Raw genomic sequence first — 13,730 nt, 5'->3', positions numbered from 1 at the left:
TGGTCACTCCCCTTTCCTTTGTCCAGTTTCACGCCAGAGCAGGGGTGGGGGATCCCTGAACCGGTGTAGACTGGCCTATGCAAAGATGGGCACCATCTGTGCCCATCAAAGCATTTCCAGAGGCTGGGGGAGGCTACTCCTCCCCAGCCCTGACACCTTTTTCCAAAGGGAGAGGGTGTAACACCCTCTTTCTGAGGAAGTCCTTTGTTCTGCCTTCCTGGGCCAAGCCTGGCTGGACCCCAGGAGGGCAGAAACCTGTCTGAGGGGTTGGCAGCAGCAGCAGCTGCAGTGAAACCCCGGGAAAGGCAGTTTGGCAGTACCCAGGTCTGTGCTAGAGACTCGGGGGATCATGGAATTGTCTCCCCAATGCCAGAATGGCATTGGGGTGACAATTCCATGATCTTAGACATGTTACATGGCCATGTTCGGAGTTACCATTGTGACGCTATACATAGGTAGTGACCCATGTATAGTGCACGTGTGAAATGGTGTCCCCGCACTCACAAAGTCCGGGGAATTCGCCCTGAACAATGTGGGGGTACCTTGGCTAGTGCCAGGGTGCCCACACACTAAGTAACTTAGCACCCAACCTTTACCAGGTAAAGGTTATACATATAGGTGACTTATAAGTTACTTAAGTGCAGTGGTAAATGGCTGTGAAATAACGTGGACGTTATTTCACTCAGGCTGTAGTGGCAGGCCTGTGTAAGAATTGTCAGAGCTCCCTATGGGTGGCAAAAGAAATGCTGCAGCCCATAGGGATCTCCTGGAACCCCAATATCCTGGGCACCTCAGTACCATATACTAGGGAATTATAAGGGTGTTCCAGTGTGCCAATGTGAATTGGTGAAATTGGTCACTAGCCTGTTAGTGACAATTTAGAAAGCAGAGAGAGCATAACCACTGAGGTTCTGGTTAGCAGAGCCTCAGTGAGACAGTTAGTCATCACACAGGGAACACACACAGGGCACACTTATGAGCACTGGGGCCCTGGCTGGCAGGGTCCCAGTGACACATACACTAAAACAACATATATACAGTAAAATATGGGGGTAACATGTAGGCAAGATGGTACTTTCCTACACACCCCCCCCAAACGAAGGACATTAAGACTAGCCATGACCTGATGAGTCTTCATTGTCTAAGTGGAAATATCTGGAGAGTCCATCTGCATTGGAGTGGGTACTCCCAGGTCTATGTTCCACTGCATAGTCCATTCCCTATAGAGATATGGACCACCTCAACAATTTAGGGTTTTCACCTTTCATTTGTTTTAGCCAAAGTAGAGGTTTGTGGTCTGTCTGAACAATGAAGTGAGTGCCAAACAGGTATGGCCTCAACTTCTTCAGTGCCCAGACCACAGCAAAGGCCTCCCTCTCTATGGCAGACCAGCGTTATTCTCTAGGGGTCAACCTCCTGCTGATAAAAGCAACAGGTTGATCCTGGCCCTCAGAATTGAGTTGTGGTAAGACTGCCCCTACCCTTAATTCAGATGCATCAGTTTGAACAATTAATTTCTTGGAGTAACATGGGCTTTTTAGGACAGGTGCAGTGCACATGGCCTGTTTCAGCTCCTCAAAAGCTTTCTGACAGCTAGCTGTCCACAATACCTTTGTAGGCATTTTCTTAGAAGTGAGGTCATTAAGAGGGGCTGCAATGGAGCCATAGTTCTTGATGAACCTCCTGTAATACCCAGTGAGGCCTAAGAAGGCTCTCACCTGGGTCTGAGTTGTAGGGGGAACCAAATCCATGATAGTTTGGATTTTCCCCTGAAGTGGTGCAATCTGTTCTCCACCTACAAGGTGTCCCAGATAAACCACTTTCCCCTGCTCTATCTGGCACTTTGAAGCCTTGATAGTGAGGCCTGCCTTTTGCAGGGCCTCCAAAACTTTCCACAGGTGGACCAGGTGATCATCCCAGGTGGAGCTAAAGACAGCTATATCGTCCAGATATGCTGCACTAAAAGCCTCCAACCCCTGCAGGACTGTATTCACCAACCTCTGAAAAGTGACAGGTGCATTTTGCAAACCAAAGGGCATTACTGTGAATTGGTAGTGCCTTTCAATAGTCGAAAATGCAGTTTTTGCTTTAGCATCCTCTGATAACTTGATCTGCCAATACTCTGCAGTCAAATCAAAGGTGCTTAGATATTTGGCAGATGCCAGTGTATCTATTAGCTCATCTGCCCTGGGTATAGGGTGAGCATCAGTTTTAGTTACCTGGCTGAGACCTCTGTAATCTACACAAAACCTCATTTCCCTTTTCCCATCTTTGGAATGAGGCTTTGGTACAAGCACCAAGGACTTTCAGAGTGCTCAACCACTCCCAGTTCAAGCATTTTCTGAACCTCTTGTTTTATGCAGTCTCTGACATGGTCAGGCTGCCTATAGATTTTACTTTTGACAGGCATGCTGTCTCCAGTATCTATAGTGTGCTCACACCAAGAAGTGGTGCCTGGCACAGTGGAAAAGAGTTCAGAAACCCAGGAGATTTATGCAGTTGTCTTTCTGCTCAGCAATAAGACAGTCTGCTAGAACTACACCTTCCACTAGAGCATCTTGTTCTGTGGAAGAGAAGAGATCAGGGTGAGGGTCACTCTCTTCTTCCTGTCCTTCATCTGTTGCCATGAGCAGGGTGAGATCAGCCCTGTCATAGTAGGGTTTTAGGCGATTGACATGGAGCACCGTAAGGGGACTCCTGGCAGTGCCCAAGTCAACCAAGTAGGTGACTTCTCCCTTCTTTTCAACAATAATGTGGGGTCCACTCCATTTGTCTTGGAGTGCTCCAGGGGCCACAGACTACAAGACCCACACCTTCTGTCCTGGTTGGTACTGAATCAGAACAGCCTTCTGGTCATGCCATTGCTTTTGGAGCTCTTGGCTGGCCTGAAGGTTTTTACTGGCCTTTTTCATATACTCAGCCATTCTGGATCTTAGGCCGAGTACATAGTCCACTATGTCTTGCTTAGGAGCTTTTAAAGGTTGTTCCCAACCCTCCTTTACAAGTGTTAGAGGACCTCTCACAGGGTGTCCAAATAGGAGTTCAAAGGGGCTGAAGCCCACTCCTTTCTGGGGTACCTCCCTGTAAGCAAAAAGGAGGCAAGGTAACAGGACATCCCATCTCCTCCTGAGTTTTTCAGGGAGTCCCATTATTATTCCTTTGAGAGTTTTATAAACCTTTTAACCAGTCCATTTGTTTGTGGATGATAAAGTGTGGTGAATGTGTATGTTACACCACATTCCTTCCACATGGCCTTCAAGTATGCAGACATAAAGTTGCTACCCCTGTCTGATACCACCTCTTTTGGGAAACCCACCCTGGAAAATATTCCCAGGTGAGCTTTTGCCACTGCAGGAGCTGTAGTGGTCCTTAGAGGAATTGCTTCAGGATATCTTGTGGCATGGTCCACTACCACCAAGATAAACCTATTGTCTGAAACAGTAGGAGGGTCAAGGGGGCCAACTATGTCAACCCCTACCCTTTCAAAGGAAACCCCAACCACAGGCAGTGGAATAAGGGGAGCCTTTGGTGTGCCACCAGTCTTGCCACTGGCTTGGCAGGTCACACAGGACTTACAAAAGTCTTTTGTGTCCTCTGACATCCTAGGCCAATGAAACAGGGGGACAAGCCTTTCCCATGTTTTCATCTGACCCAAATGTCCAGCCAAGGGAATGTCGTGGGCTAGCGTTAGGAGGAACTCTCTGTGTTACAGGGGGATGACCAATCTCCTGGCTGCTCCAGGTTTTGGGTCCCTTGCCTCTGTATACAAGAGGTTGTCCTCCCAGTAAACTCTATGTGAGTCACTGACATCCCCATTTTGCTGTTTGACAGCTTGCTGTCTTAGACCCTCTAATGTGGGACAGGTCTGCTGTGCCACACTCAGCTCCTCCCTGGCAGGCCCCCCTCCACCCAAAAGATCAGCAGTGTCTGCTTCCAGCTCCTCTGGTGAAGGTTCTGCACAGGGGGGAAATTCGTCTTCCTCAGAAGTAGAATCATCTGTAGAGGGAGGGATAGTGGGTAGGGATTTACCCTTACTAACCCTAGCTTTAGGGAGCACTTGGTCCATTGTTCCAGGATCCAAGCCACCCTGTCCTTTTTGCTTTTTGGCCTGAGCCCTGGTTAAAGCAAAAATATGCCCAGGAATGCCCAGCATTGCTGCATGAGCCTCCAACTCCACTTCTGCCCAAGCTGATGTCTCTAAATCATTACCTAGTAGACAGTCTACAGGTAAATCTGAGGCAACCACAACTTTCTTTGGACCAGGACCCCCCCCCCCCCCCCAGTTGAGATTCACAACAGCCATGGGGTGGCTAAGAGTGTTGTTATGAGTGTCTGTCACTTGGTACTGGTGACCAAGTAGGTGTTGTTCAGGGTGTACCAGTTTCTCTATTACAATGGTAACACTGGCACCTGTGTCCCTGTAGGCCTGAACCTCAACACCATTTATTAGGGGAAGTTGCTTGTACTTATCCATGTTAAGGGGACAAGCAACCAAGGTGGCCAAATCAATGGCACCTTCAGAGACTAACACAGCCTCTGTGGTCTCCCTAACAAGACCAACCCCAACTAAATTACCAAAAGTGAGCCCAGCTACTCCCTTGGATTGGCTTTTAGTAGGTTTGCTCCCACCACCACTGCTATTACTAGGGGCACTAGGTGTAGCAGTAGGGGTTGTGGTAGTGGGAGGCTTGGTGCTTTTCTTTGGACAACTGGCTTCATTTGTCCAATGGCCTTTTACTTTACATAAATAGCACCATGGTTTCTTTACTTGATTAGAAGAGGATTTGGACCCACCACCCCCACCAGAGTGTTTTTGTGGGCCTGATGAAGACTCATTTTTAGATTTGTCCCCACCCTTGTCTGAAGACTTACCATCCTTCTTCTTGCCATCCTTGTCACTCCTGTATGAACTTTTCTGTTCACTCTTGTTCTGACCCATTTGTCTGCCTTCTTTCCCAATTCTTGGGGAGAGGTCAGATCCGAGTCCACTATATATTGGTGTAACAAATCAGACACACAGTTATTCAGAATATGCTCTCTCAGGATCAGATTATACAGGCTTTCATAGTCAGAAACTTTACTGCCATGTAACCACCCCTCCAAGGCCTTCCCTGAATGGTCAACAAAGTCTACCCAGTATTGTGAAGACTCTTTTCTGGTTTCTCTGAACTTAATCCTGTATTGTTCAGTGGTTAAGCCAAATCCATCCAAGAGTGCATTCTTTAAAACTGTAAAATTATTGGCATCACTTTCCTTCACAATAAGGAGCCTATCCCTACCATTTCCACCGAAAGATAGCCATAGGATAGCAGCCCACTGCCTTTGAGGGACCCCCTGTACAACACAGGCCCTCTCAAGTGCAGCAAACCACTTGTTAATGTCACCCCCTCCTTGTAAGGAGGAACTATCTTATGCAGATTCCTAGAATCATGCTCTTTCACAGGATTACTATCTGGAATACTGCTGCTACCACCATGGGGTCCAAACCCCAACCTCTGTTTCTCTTTCTCTAAGTCTAAAGATTCCCTGTCTAGAGCCAGCTGTTGCTGTTTAAGCTTAAGACTGGACTCTTCCACTCTCAATCTATTGAGCTCTCTTTCTAACAATCTGTCATCAGGGTGTGTGGGTTGGGCATGCTTAGACACAGAAGAATGATGTGAATGAACAGAGGGAGACCTGTCCCTAACTGTTTGCACCCTAACAACCTGGCCTGCAGGAATAACATCCCTACTGTGATGTGAACTCACATTAGTACCAGCTATGCTAGGTGGTCTGCTAAGGGGCAGGTTGGGAAGATCACCATCTAACACTCTTACTAGGGGAGCCCCTGAGTCAGACTGTGAACCATCTCCTAACTTCTCAATGGATGTGCCAGCTAAGGCCTTATCATTCTCAATAAGCATGTTAGATAACAATTCTCTAGAGGGATTCATTCCCACCCCTAAACCTCTATCAATGCAGAGACTCTTCAAACCCTTCCAGTTAAGGTGGTCATAAGCTGAGCTGACCAGATCAAGAGAAGGACCTGCATCAGACATGATAGAAGAAAGGTTTAGGGACAGATAAAAGAGAGAAAAAGTTTCAGGACTTTTTAAGGAAACTGAAAAAAAAACTTTTTCAACTTTTTAGAAACTTTTTAGAAAGTTTAGAGGTACTTTTCAGCACTTAGCAGATAGTGTAAGAGAAGAAAAGCAAAACTTTTTGGTTAGGTGTACATACACTGAACTTGTTTTGTATATTATTCTCTCATGAAAAGTACAAAATGACAAAGTCGTAGTAGTTACAAGTACTTATCCCACCGCTGCACAACCAATGTAGGAGGCTGGCCTGGCTTGTAGTGGGTACCAAGGGGTACTTACACTCTGTACCAGGTCCAGTTATCCCTTATTAGTGTAGAAGAGGTATTTCTAGCACCTTGGGCTGATAGAAGGTAGCTATAGCAGAGCAGCTTAGGCTGAACTAGATGACATGCAAAGCTCCTACTATACCACTGGTGTCATATGCACAATATCATAAGAAAACACAATACACAGATATACTAAAAATAAAGGTACTTTATTTTTATGACAATATGCCAAAAGTATCTCAGTGAGTACCCTCAGTATGAGGATGCCAAATATACACAAGAAATATGTACACAATACCAAACATATGCAGTAATAGCAAAAGGAAGTAATGCAAGCAATGTAAAGTTACAGTAGATTGCAATAGGAGCACATAGGTATAGGGGCAACACAAACCATATACTCCAAAAGTGGAATGCGAACCACGAATGGACCCCAAACCTATGTGAGCTTGTAGAGGGTCGCTGGGAGTGTAAGAAAACAGTGAGGGTTAGAAAAATAGCCCACCCCAAGACCCTGAAAAGTAGGTGTAAAGTGCACCTATATTCCCCAGAGAGCACACAAGTCGTGATAGGGGAATTCTGCAAGGAAGACCAACACCAGCAATGCAACCAAAGTGGATTTCCGGACGAGAGTACCTTTGGAACAAGGGAACCAAGTCCAAGAGTCGCAACAAAGTCGAGAGTGGGCAGATGCCCAGGAAATACCAGCTGAGGGTGCAAAGAAGCTGTCACCGGATGGTAGAAGCTGTGGATTCTGCAAGAACGAAGAGGGCTAGAAACTTCCCCTTTGGAGGATGGATGTCCCACGTCGTGAAGAAGCTTGCAGAGGTGTTCCCACGCAGAAAGACTGCAAACAAGCCTTGCTAGCTGCAAGGGTCACGGTTAGGGGTTTTGAATGCTGCTGTGGCCCAGGAGGGACCAGGATGTTGCCACTTGGATGAGGAGACAGAGGGGGCACCCAGCAAGTCAGGGAGCCCTCACAGAAGCAGGCAGCACCCGCAGAAGTACCGGGACAGGCACTTGGAAGAGGAGTGAACCGGAGCTCACCCGAAGACACAAAAGGGAGTCCCACGACGCCGGAGGACAACTCAGGAGGTTGTGCACTGCAGGTTAGAGTGTCGGGGACCCAGGCTTGGCTGTGCGCAAAGGAAATCCTGGAAGAGTGCACAGGAGCCGGAGCAGCTGCAAATCACGCGGTACCCAGCAATGCAGTCTAGCGTGGGGAGACTTACCTCCACCAAACTTGGACTAAAGAGTCACTGGACTGTGGGAGTCACTTGGACAGGGTTGCTGAGTTCCAGGGACCACGCTCATCGTGCTGAGAGGGGACCCAGAGGACCGGTGATGCAGTCTTTTGATGCCTGCGGTTGCAGGGGGAAGATTCCGTCGACCCACAGGAGATTTCTTCAGAGCTCCTGGTGCAAGAAGGAGGCAGGCTACCCCCAGAGCATGCACCACTAGGAAACAGGCGAGAAAGCGGCAGGATCAGCGATACAAGGTTGCAGTAGTCGTCTTTGCTACTTTGTTGCGGTTTTGCAGACGTCCTGAGCAGTCAGCGGTCGATCCTTTGGCAGAAGGTGAAGAAAAAGATGCAGAGGAACTCTGATGAGCTCTTGCATTCGTTATCTAAAGAATTGCCCAAAGCAGAGACCCTAAATAGCCAGAAAGGGAGGTTTGGCTACCTAGGAAGGAGGATAGGCTAGCCACACGGGTAAGAGCCTATCAGAAGGAGTCTCTGATGTCACCTGCTGGCACTGGCCACTCAGAGCAGTCCAGTGTGCCAGCAGCATCTCTGTTTCCAAGATGGCAGAGGTCTGGAGCACACTGGAGGAGCTCTGGGCACCTCCCCTGGGAGGTGCAGGTCAGGGGAGTGGTCACTCCCCTTTCCTTTGTCCAGTTTCGCGCCAGAGCAGGGTTGGGGGATCCCTGAACTGGTGTAGACTGGCTTATGCAGAGATGGGCACCATCTGTGCCCATCAAAGCATTTCCAGAGGCTGCGGGAGGCTACTCCTCCCCAGCCCTGACACTTTTATCCAAAGGGAGAGGGTGTAACACCCTCTCTCTGAGGAAGTCCTTTTTTCTGCCTTCCTGGGCCAAGCCTGGATGGACCCCAGGAGGGCAGAAACCTGTCTGAGGGGTTGGCAGCAGCAGCAGCTGCAGTGAAACCCCGGGAAAGGCAGTTTGGCAGTACCCGGGTCTGTGCTAGAGACTCGGGGGATCATGGAATTGTCTCCCCAATGCCAGAATGGCATTGGGGTGACAATTCAATGATCTTAGACATGTTACATGGCCATGTTCGGAGTTACCATTGTGACGCTATACATAGGTAGTGACCTATGTATAGTGCACGCGTGAAATGGTGTCCCCGCACTCACAAAGTCCGGGGAATTTGCACTGAACAATGTGGTGGTACCTTGGCTAGTGCCAGGGTGCCCACACACTAAGTAACTTAGCACCCAACCTTTACCAGGTAAAGGTTAGACATATAGGTGACTTATAAGTTACTTAAGTGCAGTGGTAAATGGCTGTGAAATAACGTGGATGTTATTTCACTCAGGCTGCAGTGGTAGGCCTGTGTAAGAATTGTCAGAGCTCCCTATGGGTGGCAAAAGAAATGCTCCAGCCCATAGGGATCTCCTGGAACCCCAATACCGTGGGTACCTCAGTACCATATACTAGGGAATTATAAGGGTGTTCCAGTGTGCCAATGTGAATTGGTGAAATTGGTCACTAGCCTGTTAGTGACAATTTAGAAAGCAGAGAGAGCATAACCACTGAGGTTCTGGTTAACAGAGCCTCAGTGAGACAGTTAGTCATCACACAGGGAACACATACAGGGCACACGTATGAGCACTGGGGCCCTGGCTGGCAGGGTCCCAGTGACACATACACTAACACAACATATATACAGTGAAATATGGGGGTAAAATGCCAGGCAAGATGGTACCTTCCTACAGTTGGGTAACTTTACTCCTACTTTTCGGGGTCTTGGGGTGTGGTATCTTGGACACTGTTAGTGTTTTCTTACACTCCCAGCGACCCACTACACACTACACTAGGCCTGGGGCCCATTAGTGGTTTGCATTCCACTTTTGGACTATATGGTTTCTGTTGCTCCTAGGCCTATTGTTTCCTATTGCATTCTATTGTGTTCCATAGTGTTCTTACTACTTTTCTAAGTGTTTAACTTACATGATTTTGGTTTGTGTGTATATTTAGAGTATTTGACTTACCTCCTAAGGGAGGGTGTCCTCTGAGATACTTTTGGCATATTGTCATTAAAATAAAGTACCTTTATTTTTAGTAACTCTGAGTATTGTGTTTCTTATTATATAGTGCTATATGATATGAGTGGTATAGTAGGAGCTTTGCATGTCTCCTAGTTTAGCCTATGCTGCTCTGGTATAGCTATCTCTATCAGCCTAAGCTGCTAGAAGACAACTAATCTACTAAGAAGGGATAACTGGACCTGGCACAAGGTGTAAGTACCACAAGGTACCCACTATAAGCAAGGCCAGCCTCCTACAACAATCTCAAACCAATTTAAAAACATGGATAATATTTTAATCAATGAATTACACAAAAACTAAAAAAAATGCTGTCAGTGGAACCGGAGTTAAGAGTTTTTAAATTTGAAGGTAAAAATATAGCCGAAAGGTACAGATGCCAACCCCAGATGTTGGGTTGCACCGGTCTAGTCCGAAGTCAAAAGTTCAGGCCAACCATGATGGAGTGTAGAACGTGTACAGGTGGAGGCTAAGTCTGCTGAGAGATGTACCTTTTGCCCTTGGTGTGGGGGGCTGCACGGTGTGGTGCTGAGGTGCGAGGCTCTGCATCACATCATTTAAAGCCACCCATCAAAACCTGTGTGATGCTGTGATACATTTCTTTGCATTGCTTTGTGTCAGGTGAAGCCACTGATCAGGAGCTGCAATGTAAGAACCTGTGTTACTCTGCTCCGTGCCAGATGTAGTGAAAATTTCAGTCAAACAGGGACCTCGTACACAGTATTTGGAGGTCAGGACTCACTCCCACAGAGGCCAGCAGAGAGTACAAGGTCAGGTCCACTTGGGTATAGTCCAATGGGAAGTAGGAGCGGTCTCTGGAACTTGTACCTATCATTCACAGAGGAGATTAACCAACTGCCCCTTGGAGTCACTCCTACTGTCCTGCGTTTAAGGAAAGCAGAACTACTTTTTCTTCAGCCTTAAAACAGTAGGACAATCCTTCTTCTGAGGCTTCACAGGTCCAGGAGTATTCAGAGTTTAGGTTCTTGGGTTGCCAATTTTATGCCCAATACCAACTAGTGGGTGGGGACCCCCCTCTTTCTACCTCTATAACTAGTTTTGTTCAGTTCTTCCCCTTCCCCTGAGTTTGGCTCCAGTCTGTCAAAGTGAAACAAAAGTCAGTCAGGACGTGGCATGAGCCACATTTGGCAGTGACAGGTTAGGCATCTCCTGAAGTCAGGATGGAATTAGGTACAGCAGTCAGGCTACCATTTGAAGCTCAGAGAGGGGCTAGGCACAACCCTGTGGGCCATCCTGCTATGAGAGGAACACCCTCCCTCACACCCAGGGACCTTGTTCACTGTCTGTGGGGAATATACATCATGCCACAGCAGAGCAATTAACATTCAGTTGACACTGGACACCAGCAGAAAAGAGCATTTGGCTTAGGCAGGAAAATGCCAACTTTTTTCAAAGTGGCATTTTTGAAAATATTATTTAGTTCAGACTTCACCCTTAAAGATGATTTTAAATTCCAGTTAAAATGAGTGGATGAAGAAGTTCTGTAACTATTCCAAAAATGAATTTTGTACTTATTCAATATATTAAGGTAAACCAGTGTTAGAATATGGGAGACTCAGCCTTGCTGCAATGAAAAATGACTTTGGAGGTTTTTTACCGCCTGGGCATGTAAAACTTAAGTACACTTGTCCTGCCTTTTAAGGATCATGCACCCTGCCCTATCAGCATTTGGACCTATCCTAGGGGTGACTTGTAAGAATTAATAAGCATTGACAAAGCCAATAGGTTTCGCCTCTGTCTTTTTTTTCTATGTAACTGGCGTACAAGTATTCGAGAAATATTATAATAATGTTGGTTTTATTAAATTAAAAACAAACATTATTATAACATTTTTCTAATATTTGTAAGCCAGTTACATAGAAAAAAAGACAAAGTTGAAATGTAGTGCCATGCATGTAGGAAGACGGAAGACAGAAGCCAGATGATGGCAGAAGATGGGAAAAGACAGAAGATGGCAAAAGACGGGAGAAGACAGAAGACAGAAAATGGCAGAAGGTGGGAAAAGACAGAAGATGACAGATGACAAGAGAAGATAGAAGACAGAAGATGGGAGAAGACAGGAGAGCGACATAAGACGCCATAAATGGAAGAAGACAGGAGTAGATAGAAGATGGCAGAAGAAGGAACAAGACGGAAGAAGACGGAAGAAGACAGGAGAAGACAGAAGATGGCAGAAGACGGAAAAAGACAGAAGGCAGAAGACCAAATGCTGCAGAATACCAAAGGCGGAAGAAGACAGAAGATGGACGAAGACAGAAGACTGAAGAAGACAGAAGGCGTGAGAAGACAGAAGGCATGAGAAGACAGAAGATGGAGAAGAGAGAAGACAACAGAAGAGAGAAGAGGGAAGAAAACAGAAGGCATGAGAAGACAGAAGATGTTAGAAGAGTGCAGATGTGAGATTACGGAAGATGGCATACAGTAAAGAGGACAGCAAAGACAGAAGACGGTATGCAGAAAGTAAAAAGAAAACAGACGGCAAGAAGAAAGAAAACCGAGAAGAAGGCATCAAAGAAAAAATACATCAGTGAAGTCAGTGAAGTAAGAAGATGGCATGGTGGAAGAAAAAAGAAGGCAGCAATGAAGAAAGAAGATATAGAAGATGACAACGAAGAAAGAAGACATCAGAGAAGAAAGAAGACGGCATGAAAGAAGAAAAAAGAAGTATCTTCAGAGTTGCAGCCAGTGGGAAGGACACTGAGCAGTGTCCAATAGGAAGTGGCTGGAAGGATTACTAGGTCCACAGGCAACTTGCAGGCAAGATTGGTGAAGAAGATGAAAACAACGATAGGAAGTGATTTGAAGACAACGTGCTTGCCAATTTGAAGCAGTTAAATCAGAGAGACGTTGAAGTAAGCCAATGGTAAGTTCAGGTAAGTAAAGGGCTGGTTCTATGTCCGTTTTACCTTTTTTTTTTACTCACAAAAGATTTCGCAAGCATGCGCAGAAGCGCGCGTGGAGGCACAACTTAAAAGGAAGATTGAGGCCTGGCAGTAAGCAGGTGTGTGGGCCTAGCCCAGCCTATGGTAGGTTGGTTAACTGAAAATTCAAGTTTTCAGTGTCTTCGTGAGGAGGAAGCTCGGATATGGAGTTGGGGATTGTTCCATGCTTTAGGAGCGATCCTGATCTGATTCCGTGTATGCGTGGGATGTATGAAAGTAGTACTTCTGCGGAGCAGAGTTGTCTGGATGGTTGGTTAAAGGTCTGGGTTGTTAGTGTGAGGAGTTTGAATTGAGCACTTTTGTGATTTGGAAGCCAGTGTAGTTTCCTGAGGTGAGGTGTGATGACTGTTCTAGGAGGCAAGTTGAGGGTGTATCTGGCTGATGAGTTCTGGGTGGTTTGTAGTCTTCTAATGAGTTGCTTGGTGATCCTGGGGTAGAGGGTGTTCCCATAGTCTTTTTTGCTGGTGACAAGGGTGTGTGACAGTTATTTTAGTGTTCTTGGTAGCCATTTGAAAATCTTCCTCAGCATCTTCAGGGTGTGTTGAAACAGGATGCAGTGATGGTGCTGACTTGTGCAGTCATGTCCAGTTTTTCATTGATGATTAATATCCGAGATTCCTGACATGGGTTCTGGTTGCGGGTCTGGGTTCCGCCAACCACCAGTTGGAGTCCTTTGGTAAGGTGTTCTTGCCAAGATCACTACTTCTGTCTTGCCTTTGTTGAGCTTAAGACCATTGGCTTTCATCCAGTTAGTGCCTTTCACCATTTCCATCAATCTTCTAGCCACCCTAGTCTCTATTTTTGTGTTGCTGTAAATGATATGTATTTTGATTTATTGTGACTAAGTTATTTTTCCTAAAATAGGTCCCAAGCTCAGCCTGGGACCTTGACTGTGCCAATGGACAATGACACAGTGCTGTCAATATAAGATAAAGTCAAGAGAGTTGAGCTCCAATTCTGGGTGGGTGATTTTTCACTGGCAATTATCCAAATCTGTCAAAAATAAGGTTAGAGCAATGATATGCGAAGGTCTGTTTAGCTTAAAAGTTTGAGGCACTCTTTATGACTTCTGTTTTATCTGTGCTTTCTGGATTGGGACTCAGGTATTGAAATTAAACAGTTGTAAGTAGTTGG

Source organism: Pleurodeles waltl, chromosome 10 (genome assembly GCF_031143425.1).
Source record: "Pleurodeles waltl isolate 20211129_DDA chromosome 10, aPleWal1.hap1.20221129, whole genome shotgun sequence".
Taxonomy (NCBI): Eukaryota; Metazoa; Chordata; class Amphibia; order Caudata; family Salamandridae; genus Pleurodeles; species Pleurodeles waltl.
Note: the sequence above shows the minus strand (reverse complement) of the source record.